At 45.7% G+C, this 14,386-nt stretch overlaps 1 protein-coding gene across 2 annotated transcripts in view; it reads left to right on the top strand.

The window, feature by feature from the left end:
* PC (pyruvate carboxylase) overlaps positions 1–14,386 on the top strand; it is a 916,513-nt gene that overhangs the window by 653,694 nt on the left and 248,433 nt on the right. The window lies entirely within an intron of this gene.

Below are 14,386 nucleotides of genomic sequence, written 5' to 3'. Positions count from 1 at the left end.
ACAACTAGGGAAGATTGACAACGCCCTATCCCCCCATGTATATATTGTCCCTCTAATGGGAACTTCCTATGGCACAAAAACTGCGTAGCCATACCTGAGACGTACAAACTGAGTCTAAAATCACACTTCCTTTATGTGGTAACACCGTGACCTATACCAGCACGTGTGTTCTGTTCATTGTTGTTTTGTCTTTGTCTTATTTTCTCATCAGTGGATGAGTGTCTTGAGCCCAAAGTGTGTTTTTTTTAAAGTAAAAGTAATAAAATATTATAGTTTTAAGGGATCTTCTGTGATTTGGGATTGTTTTGACCCAAACCCAGAAGTGGATGCAGCAGGAAGGAGAAGTACTAGTGCTACCTTTAGGCCGGCTTCACAAGGTCGCTAAAATTGTGCCAAATTTGTGTGTTGTGAGATGCACAAATCGGAACCTTATTCTTTTAAATGGGGTCATACACATGAGCAATGATTCCCTGCGTGGCACCATGATACAATGCAGGAAAAAAATGCAGCATGTTCTGTCATGCTGTGTGGTCTTGCGTCACAGTGCCCATTGTTTTCAATGGGGCCCGCAACAGCATCACACCATGTGCAAATTGCACACAATGTGATGCGAGATCTCCCATTGAAAACAATGTGAGACACTCTGTGGCTGACAGCCGTGGTGTAGGTTCTCTGCATCTCCGAAATGATGTAAGGCTGTTTTCACATGAAAACGCCTTTACCCTCGGGAATTTCACATGTATTGCGAGCAAGATATGGATACAGGATTCACGGCCCATATCGCGCTTGTGAATTCGCAATATCGCGATTCGCACCCATGGAAAGTTGGTCTTATAGTTCTCACTCCTTTTTTCAATCCACTTATGGCTCTGGCTCAAAAAACTGCAAGTGTGTTTTTCTAAAAATGCTGTGTGTGTGAAGTTATACTTGGGCACATATTAAAGACTGAAGGTCTCTAAGGTCAATCTCCAAGAAGTACACCTTTACTAACTCAGAATCACAAGAATAGCAGTTTCCAGTATGCTCAAAGCCATATAAATAAGCCATAGAAGTTTTGTGGAGCAATAAAACCAAACTAGAACTTTCAGGTGTATTGATCAGCAGTATAACTGGAGAAAGGAGAATGAAGAATACGCTGAATAGAACACTCTGCTTACAGAGAAGCATGGCGGTGGCTCGATGATGCTCTAAGGATGCTTTGCTTCCTCTGGCGCATTTAGCCTGGGTTCCCACTGGATGGAATTCTCGCGGAATGTCCTTAGTGCGGAAATTCAGCAAGAGTTCAGCAGCTGAAGTCCTGCAGGTTTTGAAAGTGCCTTATTCTGCTGCGGCCATCTCTCCCCATAGAAAGGGGAGGGAGCCCACAGCGGAAAAGGTGATACAATTGACATTCCGCGGCTTTGAATTATGCATGGCATGTCAGTTTCAGCGTGGCTTGGCCGCAGCAGACTGTCTGCAGAGTGTGGACAAGATTTTTGCAAATCTCATCCACTTTGCTGCTTAGTCTTGGGCTTAAAGGGGTTGTCCCGCGAAAGCAAGTGGGGGTATACACTTCTGTATGGCCATATTAATGCACTTTGTAATATACATCGTGCATTAATTATGAGCCATACAGAAGTTATTCACTTACCTGTTCCGTTGCTGGCGTCCCCGTCTCCATGGTGCCGTCTAATCTTCAGCGTCTAATCGCCCGATTAGACGCGCTTGCGCAGACCGGTCTTCTCCCTTTTGAATGGGGCCGCTCGTGCCAGAGAGCGGCTCCTCGTAGCTCCGCCCCGTCACGTGTGCCGATTCCAGCCAATCAGGAAGCTGGAATCGGCAATGGACCGCACAGAAGACCTGCGGTCCACCGAGGGTGAAGATCCCGGCGGCCATCTTCACAAGGTAAGTAAGAAGTCACCGGAGCGCGGGGATTCGGGTAAGTACTATCCGTTTTGTTTTTTTTAAACGTCTGCATCGGGTTTGTCTCGCGACGAACGGGGGGGCTATTGAAAAAAAAACAAACCCGTTTCGGCACGGGACAACCCCTTTAAGGTTGTAGGTGAAATTCTGCAGCAATTCCACCTATTTTGAACCCAGCCTTAAAGTTTGACACATGGACAGGCAAAGCTCGAAAACTCTGAAGCATGGCCTAATTTGCTCTACGAGGAAAAAGACCTTTTCAGGCTGCTTATTATGTTTCAAAGAAGGCTCTAAGCCTTTCATGAATCAACCTGCTTCTCTGCCTTATCCTGTTTCCTGTTCCTAGCAATAGACCCCAGTCAATTTACTGTTGATGACACATCCTGTAGATAGGGCTAGGATTTCTAGACGTTTATTAATTTAGTTACCAAGTTGGAAAAAGTGTGAAGAAGGGTATCAACCAGTACCCAGAGCTGAACTCCATACTCCTACTTGGTCTTATGAAAGTATCCTGCCTGCCTTTGTAGCAGCAAATTGGCATTGTATTCTGTTATTTTTGCCTATGGTCTACCAATAGCATAAGATTCTTCTGCATCATGGTACTATTGTATCTTGTCACCACCGAAAGTGGTGGGTGTTGACAAGGGTACGGCTGTTCGACAGCCAGGTGACGCCCCCTGTTCATGATTGGCTGCAGTGCTAGTTCCTGGCCCTTAGCACTGCTGCAGTCTCAGGATACAATAGTACCAGAGATGAGTGAACCTACTCAGACACGCCCCTTTTTCGCCCGAGCGCCACGATTTTTGAGTACTTCCGTACTTGGGTGAAAAGATTCGGGGGGTGCCGTGGGTGAGTGGGGGGGTTGCAGCTGGGAGTGGGGGAGAGAGAGAGAGCTCCCCCCGTTCCCCGCTGCTACCCCCCGCTCCGCCATGCCGCCCCCCGGTGCCCCCCAAATCTTTTCACCTGAGTACGTAAGTACTCGAAAATCGCGGTGCTCGATTGAACAATTACTCGAAACGAGTATATTCGCTCATCTCTAAATAGTACCATTGCTGCCACTCACAGCTGGGTATTGTGGCTTCTGAGTGCCTCTCTCTGCCCTGACAGGGGAGTGCTGATGCAGCAGAGCTCAGCTACTCCTTTTCACTGAAGCCTCCCACTGCTTCAGGATCCAGCCGGGCGATCAGCTTCCTCCACGCTGGGGAGGCTGACAGGCTATCCAAATTGGGATTATTTACTCTAGAAAAAAGACGGCTAAGGGGTGATCAAATAACTATGTATAAATACATGAGGGGACAATACAAGGATCTCTCCCATGATCTGTTTATACCCAGGACTGCGACGGTAACGAGAGGGCATCCGCTACGCCTAGAGGAAAGCAGGTTTCATCACCAACACAGAAAAGGGTTCTTTACTGTAAGAGCAGTTAGACTGTGGAACTCTCTGCCTGAGGATGTGGTGATGGCAAAATCCATAGAGGAGTTTAAAAGGGGACTTGATGTCTTTCTAGAGCGGAAGGATATTACTGGATATAAATCTTAGGTTAATTGTTAAATGGGGTATACAGGCAGGTAGGGACTATTAGGGGTTGATCCAGGGAACAGTCTGATTGCCATTAGGGAGTCGGGGAGGAATTTTTCCCCCAAAAGGGCTGATTGGCCTCTTGGGGTTTTTTGCCTTCCTCTGGATCAACAACACATGAGGATAACAGGCTGGACTAGATGGACATTGTCTTCATTCGGCCTTACATACTATGTTACTATGTCTTCTCCCCCACTGCTTTAGGAGCCTTCCTGGTGCTCCCTCCTCAGCTCTCACCTGTTTATGGCAGCGGCAGCAGGCCCACTCCTCACTTTACAGGAGGGATTCACGCTTCGATGGCTCTCTCTGCTGTATTCTCCCCCACTGCTTCAGTAGCCAGCTGGACGATCAGCTTCCTCTACGCCGGGGAGAGTGAAAGGTCTCTCTCCTGTCTTCTCCCCCACTGCTTCAGGAGAGGGGCGCCCGATTAGCTTCCTCCACATCGGGGAGAGTGACAGCGGGGCCGATAAGGGGAGCGGAGGTGTGAGATTACAGCCGTCGGGGAGAGTGACAGCGGAGCGGTAAGGGGAGAAGGGAGGCCACAATGACAGCAGCGCTGCTGGGTGGGCGCTGGCGGCTAGAGTCAGACCGGGGACAGGAGCAGCCCACCTGCCGCCGCTGCAGCAGATTCCAGTTCTAGCGGAGACCATTACGCCTCGGGAGGGGAGATGGCAGTGGGGCACTCGCATTAGGAGACCGCAGTGGTGAGTGCCAGGACCTATGAGGCCGAGGAAGGGGAGCCAGCCGTGCAGCCAATCAGGATCAAGGGGGGGTGGGTGGCATCACCGGACAGTCAAGCAGCCTGTATCTTGTCTCCACCCCTACATCTGTTGCTGACAAGATACAATTTTACCCTGCATCATTTCTGGTCCAGCAAGGCCAGAGCTTTGTTGTATAAATGCTTGCAGTTTTGTAGAAATTGCTAATGCTTTTATTCTTTTAATAACACCATACATATAAGTAGATTGGCTAATTATATCTATATGGTGCCTTCACTCTGACTTGTTTTTACTGTTTGAAAAGTGTGATTTATTTCTTCTCTAAATTTATTGAGTGCAATAACTGAACAAGTGATTTCAACACGCTAGTGAGTCATCTGTGATATGTGATTGACATACCTTCTAATGAAGGATGACATTTCTTAAATGTTACGTAAGACCGAGCAGAGTGATTCCTGCTGCATCATACCAGAGGGTAATTATTAACGTGAAATATCAAACTCCTTTCACATCAGTGCCCCAACACAACGAGACTACTGAAATTCACAGTGTGAAGTATGAATAGTCGATAATACTGAATAGAACTCATGCAAAGTCTTTACTTTGGTCAAAAAGAAATGCGTTGAATGGATAATTTATTACAGACACCTGTTCGTGCACAATCGAAGTGTCCATGTATGGAGAGTAGACATGTAATCCCAGAGGTCAGCATATAATTGAGTTAGCAAGTTTTCTGTGGAAAATTTTGTTTGAATTCACATTAGAACAGGAATATAAAGTGATCTGAGCAATTTTATACAATGCATGGTCATCAGTACTAGTCTAGTCAGGGCCAGTATTTTAAAAACTGCCAACTGTGTGGAGAGTAGTAGAGAATGCTGTGATTGATGAAAAAGATCTAGAAACAGGGGATCCTGTGTACATAAACAGTTTGTCGATTTAAAGGGGTCAGAAAAGGATGTTAAGAATTGTTCTGACGAATGGTTGCACAGCGAAGCAAATTGCAGTTGAATACAATACTGCTCCAGCTAACGTGTCCAAACACACAACTCATATTTCCTTAGCACAGATGACCAGTTTGAGTGCCTTGTGTTGTTTAAGAAAAATAGACGAGATTACAGTAGCCAAAAGAGCACAAAAAATCAATAAGCAGTGGGCTAACGTTGCCTGCTGAGATTTTTACTGCACCATGCTGATAGGAGGGTCAGAATTTCGTGCAAGCAGCATGAATTAATGAACTCTTCCTGTCAGATGTGAACAGTTTAGGCTGGTGCAGGTAGAGTAGTGTGGGCAATGTTTTTTGGTGAACCCTGAAACTTCTGATACCTGTGGATTGTCACCATGATGAATTGCTGCGGTTCTGAAGACCAAAGGCAGTTTAATGCATTACTACATGAGTGTACCGTTTAGTGTGTATGGTATATACACGTATATCCTCACACAATAGATTGAATTTATTATTTCATTGTTTGCCATATTCGCTACTTTTCATATGTCTGAAGTTTTTATATATTATTTTTCTTTCCCATCTATCACTTATTTAATGGGCAAGTGTTAGTGGCAAGCTTTTTCCTTAGTCAGGCCTCATCTGGAATACTGTGTCCAGCTCTGGGCACTTCACTTTAAAAATATTATAGACAAACTAGAGCAAGTTCAGAGAAGCGTTACCAAGATGTTGAGCGGTCTGCAAATCATGTCCAATGAGGACCGGTTAAAGGATTTAGCTTGCAAAAAAGAAGGCTGAGAGAAGACTTAATAGCTGTCTAAAAATATCTGAAAGGCTGTCACAGTGCAAAAGGGATCAGCCCTATTTTCATTTGCACAAGGAAAGACACAAATTAGATATTAGAAAAAAACTTTCTGACAGTGAGGGTGATCAATGAGTGGAGCAGGTTACCACAAGAGGTGGTGAGTTCTCCTTCAAGTGATCAAACAAAGGCTGGACAAATATCTGTATAGGATGATTTAGTGAATCCTGCACTGAGCAGGGAGTTGGACCAGATGACCCTGGAGGTCCCTTCCAACTCTACCATTCTATGATTCTATGATAAGCTTTCTGAGTTAATAGACTCAAGTAAAGTTTCAATCTTACCTGAATGACTGTCAAATCACAACTGTCTAAACGTCTACACTTCACTTTGTTGTGCCTGCTCTGCACTAACTCCTTAAGTAAGTGTCAGATGAGATTTTACAAGCTGGTGAATATTGAGTACTAGTGATACTACACTGTGGAGCATCTGACTGTTTCTATAAGTGGACGGGGGCACATCACTTAGGACAGTACTGCATTGCCATCATTCTAAACACCAGATTGACTTCAGCGCCCGGGACTCACAGCAGTGCTATCTTCTTATGTCTCCATAATGTCAGTAAATTTTGAAATATGGTCATCTGACTATAAGTGTCTATTGTAGTCAACAATAAAAAATATATATTTTTGATCCAGACAGTACGTTTCCATATGTTAAATGAAATCCATTTCACTTATACAGATAAATTGCTTCATTCAATCTGAATTTGACTGATCAGTCTCCCCTCTACTGGACTTCTGTGCAATCTTTCATTTAATGTCATAATATGTGTGCAATGGTGTGTTCCACTCATCCATCGCTCCATTCAATCTGAATTTGATTGATTTGCCTCCCTTCTACTGGACTGCTGTGCATCTTTCATTTAATGTCATAATCTGTGTGCAATGGTATGTCCCACTGCTTCATATAAACTGAATTGGCTCTATTTGTTGCCACATGTAATTTTCCCTATCACCTCCTCCAATAGCATTTTCCCTCTCCTCTGTCTTATCTTAGTGTAGGTGGGCACATTTTGTTTATTTAAAGAGGGCAATAAACCTCTACAACCCCCTTCCATCTTGTTCTTTAGCCATACAAAGATTTGGTCAGCTGGTTGACTAGTGAAATCTAACTAGCCACTCCCAGCTGTAGTCTTGCAGCCAGAACTTTAAAGCCAGTGATAGCCTCATTGCCACGCATGTGGCTGCCTTGTATGGGTGTCCAGTATTAAGTTTCCAGGAGCAAGTGTCTTATGCAGTCGAATTATGCAGTTATACAGTGCAGTTTGACAGAGCATGAGACAGGTAAAATTCACAGTCATCCATAGTCTGGAGAAAAATACCCTCCTGTTTGCACTAACCTCCACCGCTATTCTCCCTTCAAGCCTTAACACTTTTTCCTACGTCCAGCCCCAACACACTCCATCCACATCAGCCCCTACCTCCTCTCCTCACCCATGGACAGGCTCCCATGCACTTTTCACCTTCCTCAGATACCTCCAACCACCCTATACCTCCAAGAAACACCTCAGCTACCCACACAAATCCCGCTAACCACGTGCTTACCCTCGCTACCCAGCTATGCCTAGCCTCAGGGGACATATTCCCCAACCCAGGCCCACCCCACACTCCTTTCCACCAAAATGCCCTCCCCCTGCTGCATTCAAATGCGCCCTATGGAACTCCGAATCCGCGTGCAACAAACTCCCAACTATCCATGACCTCTTCACCACCAAACTATTCAACCTGCTCGCCCTCACCAAAACCTGGATATAGCAGTCAGATTCTACCTTTCCCACTGCATTGTCCTATGATGGCCTGCAGTTCTCCCACACTCTCACAGCGGACGACAGGTGCGGTAAAGGAGTAGGTATCCTTCTCTCGCCAAACTGTACCATCCAGGTCATTCCCTCAGCTCCCTCACTCACCTTCTAGTCATTTGAAGTTCACACCCTACAACTCTTATGCCCACTGTCCCAGCGTGTCACTTATTTACCGCCCCCCAGGTCCCACCCACCTGTTCCTAGACCACTTCACCACCTGGCTCCCCCACTTCCTATCCTGTGAAATTCCAACCCTCATCCTTGGTGATTTCAACATCCTTACTAACAACCCCAGCTCTTCATCTGCCTCTCGGCTTTTAACACTTACCTCCTCCCTCGGCCTATCACAAATTTTAGACTCCCCCACTCACAGAAATGTCAATACTTCTCCATCTCTGCTCTGCCTCTCACTTTACTAACTTCCCCCTTCCACTCTCACAACCTCCTCTCTTTCTCTATTAGGCACCCTAGCATCTCCTGTGACCCTCCTATCAATCAAACCTCTAGGAAAGTCCAGTCCATCCGCACCCAACAGTTCGCCAAGACCATCCAGTCCTCCCTGTCCCCTATCTCTCTCATCCCCTGCCCTGACCTGGCAGCTGAACACTACCACATCACTCTCAGATGTGCCCTGAGCCGTCAACCACAGACCACGGCAACCTTGGCTCACGTCCCAAATGTGCTTCATCTGGTGGTGTTCTATGTGCATTGAGCGGCTGTAGAGAAAATCAAAGCTGCCCACCGACTTCCTCCACTTCAAATTCATGCTTAAAACTTATAACCTAGCCCTTCACCACGCAAACACGTTTATTTCACCTCCCTTGTCTCCTCACTATTCCACAACCCCAAATGACTCTTCGACACCTTCCACTTCCTCCTCAGCCCCAAAGAACAGGCCCCCATGACAGATCTCAGTGCTGGAGAACTAGCTGTCTATTTCAAAGAAAAAATCAACAACAAGAAATCTCCAAAAAGTGCTCAGCTAGCCTTGATCCCAGTCTCTTCAGCACTGCATCTGTGTTAAAACCAACAGAGGAAGAAATGTCCAGGCTGCTTTCCGTTGCTTGCTCCACCACCTGCGTGAGCGACCCTCTCCCCTCTCACCTCCTCTGGTCCCTTTCCCCAGCTCTCATTACCCACCTTACCACCATCTGCAACCTCTCCCTAACCTCTGGCACCTTCCTCTCCTCATTTACACACTCTATCATATCCCTTCTGTTTAAAAAACCAACCCTTGACCAGATCGATGCCGTCAACTACCGACCCGTCTCAAATCTCCCCTTCATCTCCAAATTACTAGAACGCCTGGTCTACTCCCACCTCACATACTTTCTCTCTGACAACTCTCTCCTTGACCCCCTCCAGTCTGGTTTCCGCTCTTTACACTCAACCGAATACACCCTCATAAAAGTATCAAATGACTTGATGACAGCAAAGTCGAGAGGTGACTACTCCTTACTAATCCTCCTTGACCTCTTTACTGCATTTGATACTGTCGACCATAACCTCCTTCTCACTATGCTCCGCTCTATCAGTCTAAAGGACACTGCTTTCTCCTGGTTCTCCTCCTACCTCCCTGACCGCTCTTTCAGCGTCTCCTTTGCTGGCTCTATCTCCTCTCCACTTCCTCTCGCTGTCGGGGTACCCCAGGGTTCGGTCCTTGGTCCCCTTCTTTTCTCTATCTACACAGCCCCAATTGGACAAAGCATCCTCAAATTCTGCCTCCAATACCATCTTTACGCTGACGATACTTCTCCTTGTGAGATCTCTGAACCATTCCTCCAAAATATCAACGACTGTCCGCTCACTCTAGTACTATGTCCTTCCTTTTTCTCAAACGTAACCTCTCTTAAACTGAACTTCTCGTCTTTCCGCCTTCCAACCGACCTCCCCTCAACATCTCCATTCCAGTGTCTGGCACCATTATAACCCCCAGAGAGCATTCCCACTGCCTTGGGGTCACATTAGACTCTGACCTCTCCTTTACCCCCCACATCCAATCTCTAGCCGAAACATGCCACATGTACCTCAGAAATATTGCCAAAATCCACCCATTCCTCACCACGGACACGGTAAAGACACTCGTTGTCATCTCCTCCACTCCCGACTCGACTACTGCAACACGTTATTCACTGGGCTTCCCCGCACCAGACTTGCTGCACTTTAATTCATACTAAATGCAGCAACTAGGCTAATTTTTCTATCCAGCCGTTACTCAGATGCCTCTGCATAATGCCAGTCACTCCATTGGCTGCCCATCCACTGCAGAACTAAATTTAAACTCCTTACCCATAAAGCTCTCCATGGTGCTGCGCCACCATACATCACCTCCCTCCTGTCCGTACACCACCCAGCCCGCACACTCCAATCCGCTAAACACACTTAGACTAAACACCCCTCTAATACAAATATCACATGCTTACCTACAGGACTTCACCAAAGCAGCACCCATCCTCTGGAATGCTGTACCCCAAGGCATAATGACAATTCCCGTGCACGAAATTTCAGATGTGCCTTAAAAACTCACCTCTTCAGGAAGGCATACTAAATCTCCTGACCTACTCCCCCTGCCACTCCCTATGGCTCCCCACACCTTCCATCCAGCTTATTGCATTCGACTTCTAACCCTTCACCTCCTCACCACCTCCACCCTGTTTACTTTCTAATATACTGATTTCCACATGGAATTCCCATACTGACCATGTTTCCCCATGGCCTTAACCAACCCTACCCCCCACCCTGTACCTTTTGTACAACCACTACCCCGTTTGTTTAAAACTGATTGTATATCACATGTAATTATTGTATTGCCTGTGTTTCTCCCATGCTTGAAAGTGCTACGGAATAAGTTGACGCTATACAAATAAAGATTATTATAATAAGAAGGTACAGTAGTAGTGTTTGCTTTAAAAGAAAAAAAAGCATAGGTGAAATGTACGGATTTGCATCTGCTTTCTGACCAAAATTTATTGTTAAAAACTATAGCATTTGGACAGAATGCCATATTTATGATGTCCCTGGCCCACTTAGGCCACCTGCACATGACTGGGTCGAATTCCGCATGCGGGATCCCACAGCAGAATGTGACGCTGTGCCCGGCCGGTGACCCCGTGTACCTGTCTGGATTCTTCTTCATTCTGTACTGCGGATGTGCCGGCCATCACACTGGGGCATATGCGCAGTACAGATTATGTCGCACCATCATTGGGCGATGACGTGGATCCCACAACCTTTCGGCAGTGATGATTGTGGAAGGGCCGTGGGTCGGACCACTTCCGTTGACCTCAATGGCAGCTGCCCACACGGAATCCGCCTAGAAATAGAGCATGCTGATTTTTTTTTTTCCCCCTCCGAGCAGAGAATCGGGATTGATTTCCGCTCGTGGGCAGGAAAAAATGCTTTTCCATAGTATACAAATCCGGTTGTGTGCAGCCGGCATTACTCTGCTGCAACAAATGTATCAGAAAAGTGAGGCTTCAGACTCGTCACTGTTAATGAAGAATTTACACCACTTTTCTTGGCAGACTTAGTGTTGTTTTCCACCAGGTGCCCAAAGAATAGAGATCCAAGCAAGCAAATAATCTGATCAAAAACTAGAAAAAAATCACCTTTTGGAATCACAATAAAGAATTTATATAGATCTATAAACTCTGAGAGCTTTTTTTTGTATTGTAGTTGGATAACCTGACTTTCCTTTCTTGAATTTAGTTGAAAAAAAAAACGTGTCCTGGAGAGAGAACAGCTACAAGCTGCTAAGCTATGGAAACCATACTGTAGCAGGAAGTATAGAGATCACACAGTATGTAGACACTGATTTTTCATTTTTGATTCTAGGATTTCTTTCCGTTCTGTAATTTATTCACTTTTTAACTGAATGCACACTGTAGCAAAACACGGATTTCTTTTCACTATAGCCACAAGCAGTGTTTAATAATGTAAACCTTCCTCATGAGCTAGTAGGTGCACTTTTAACTGCTTTGTATGACATATGCACATTTAAGCATCCTCAAAAAGCCATTTAGATAAATCACATTCTGCAATAGATGCGGCACATGCAGAAAAACCTTCTCAGTGCTGCAAAGACCTGGTACAATTATTATTACACTGAATTTTACAGCGAGGCTGAGAAAACATATTGAACTTGCATCTCAAGCATACATTTGTATAGTGTAAAACAGCAGTCGATCAGGTATCCAGACATTTCCAAAGACATTGAGTAAGCATCCTGACTCGTATACTGGTCTTCAAGATCTAGCACATTTTTTTTTATACTGGCAAATTTGTACACTGTCGTCTTTAACATTTGCTGTGAGTTATAGGTACAATAAATATATTTATAGTGAGCACATAATGAAGTGCAATTTTTTGTATATTCATTTAGTTCCTAAATATCACATTATACTTCGTTGACATTTAGCCTTAAAAGACAAATCGTTTTATACTGAAAAACTTTTCAAATATACTTATGCCCTAACTTTACTGTTATGCCCGGGCTACATGTTAACTTGTGGTGGAATTTGGGATGCAGTAAAGTCTTCTACTTACCCCAACTGCAATGGTTTCCTATGTCAAAAATAAACACAAACATTGGTTGTTGTGATTTTTTTTTTTACTACAGAAAACCATTTCGGCTGTCGTAGTCTTGCGATTGTATTGAGCTATAAGTTGCAGTACCTTGGCTCAATGTTGGCATTACACTCCACAATTATCACAGTAAATGACCACATGTCATTACTGGGTCTTTTGCATGAATATGTGATTTAGTGCACAGGCCTTAATGGAGCTCACATTAGTTTTCCTCTAAATAAAATGCCCATATGGTAACCCATTTATTAATGGGAAAGGACTGTAACTGCAGAATAGGCTACCAATGTTGTTAGAAAATTAGAGATGAGCGAACGTACTCGTCCGAGCTTGATGCTCGGGCGAATATTAGGGTGTTCGGGATGCTCGTTACTCTTAACGAGCACCACGTGATGTTCGGGTTACTTTCACTATCATCTCTGAGAAATTTGCGCGCTTTTCTGGCCAATAGAAAGACAGGGAAGGCATTACAACTTCCCCCTGCAACGTTCAAGCCCTATACCACCCCCCTGCAGTGAGTGGCTGGCGAGATTAGGTGTCACCCGAGTATTGAAATCTGGCCCTCCCGCGGCTCGCTACGGATGCATTCTGACATAGAGGAGGGAAAGTGCTATCGTGTTGGAGCTGCTATAGGGAGAGTGTTAGGAGTGATTTTAGGTTTCAAGAACCCCAACGGTCCTTCTAAAGGCCATAAATCTTCTCTATATGCGCTCAATTTGGCCGGCGGCAGCAGCGCCGACCCCATTGAGAACATATAGAAGACAAATCCTTCTTCTCTGCCACAGCTGTAACAGCTGTGACAGAGAAGAACGATGTTTGCCCATTGAATTCAATGGAACCGGCAATACAGCAGGTTCCACTGAATGCAATGGGCTGCCGGCGATCGCAGGATGAATGGTCGGGAAGGGGTTAAATATATAACCCCTTCCCTGCAATTCATCCAGAAATGTGTTACAATAAAAATATATACCGGCGTATAAGGCGACCGGGCGTATAAGACGACCCCCCAACTGTCACCTTATACGCCGGTAATACAGTGGAGCAAAGAATAAAAATCATTACTCACTTCTTCAGACGATCTGCGGCGCTCCTGCAGGCTGTCACTCCCTCCTGGTGTTTGCAGGCTCTTGCTCCTTCCTGGTTCCCGGCAGACTATTGCTTTCTCTACGAAAGGCTTTAAATCCCCGCCTCCAGAAACACACGTGCCTTCAGCCAATCACAGCCAATGACAATGATGTCATTGAATGGCTGTGATTGGCTGTGTTTCTGGAGGCGGGGATTTCAAGCCCTGCGTCCAGAAAGCAATACTCTGCCGTGGACCAGGAGGGAGCAAGAGCCTGCAGGAGCGCCGCAGATCGTCTGAAGAAGTAAGTAATGATTTTTATTCTTTGCTCCACTGTATTACCGGCGTATAAGGTGACAGTTGGGGGGTCGTCTTATATGCCCCGTCGCCTTATACGCCGCTATATATTTTTATTGTAACACATTTCTGGATGAATTGCAGGGAAGGGGTTATATATTTAACCCCTTCCCGACAATTCATCCTGCGATCGCCGGCAGCCCATTGCATTCAGTGGAACCTGCTGTATTGCCGGCTCCATTGAATTCAATGAGCAAACATCGTTCTTCTCTGCTACAGCTGTTACAGCTATGGCAGAGGAGAACGATCTTTACGCTGACAGTGCGGGGGGGGGGGCCACTCTTGCCGCTATTGTGGCTTAATAGTGGGACCTGGGAACTTGAGATGCAGCCCACCATGTAGCCCATCGCCTGCCCTATCCGTCACTGTGTCGTTCCCATCACTTTGTAGAATTGCCCAGATTTTCACACATGAAAACCTTAGCGAGCATCGGCGAAATACAAAAATGCTCCGGTCGCCCATTGACTTCAATGGGGTTCGTTACTCGAAACGAACCCTCGAGCATCGCGGTAATTTCGTTCCGAGTAACGAGCACCCGAGCATTTTGGTGCTCGCTCATCTCTATAGA

Source organism: Eleutherodactylus coqui, chromosome 11 (genome assembly GCF_035609145.1).
Source record: "Eleutherodactylus coqui strain aEleCoq1 chromosome 11, aEleCoq1.hap1, whole genome shotgun sequence".
NCBI classification, from domain to species: domain Eukaryota; kingdom Metazoa; phylum Chordata; class Amphibia; order Anura; family Eleutherodactylidae; genus Eleutherodactylus; species Eleutherodactylus coqui.
This window is presented reverse-complemented; position numbering and strand designations above follow the sequence as displayed.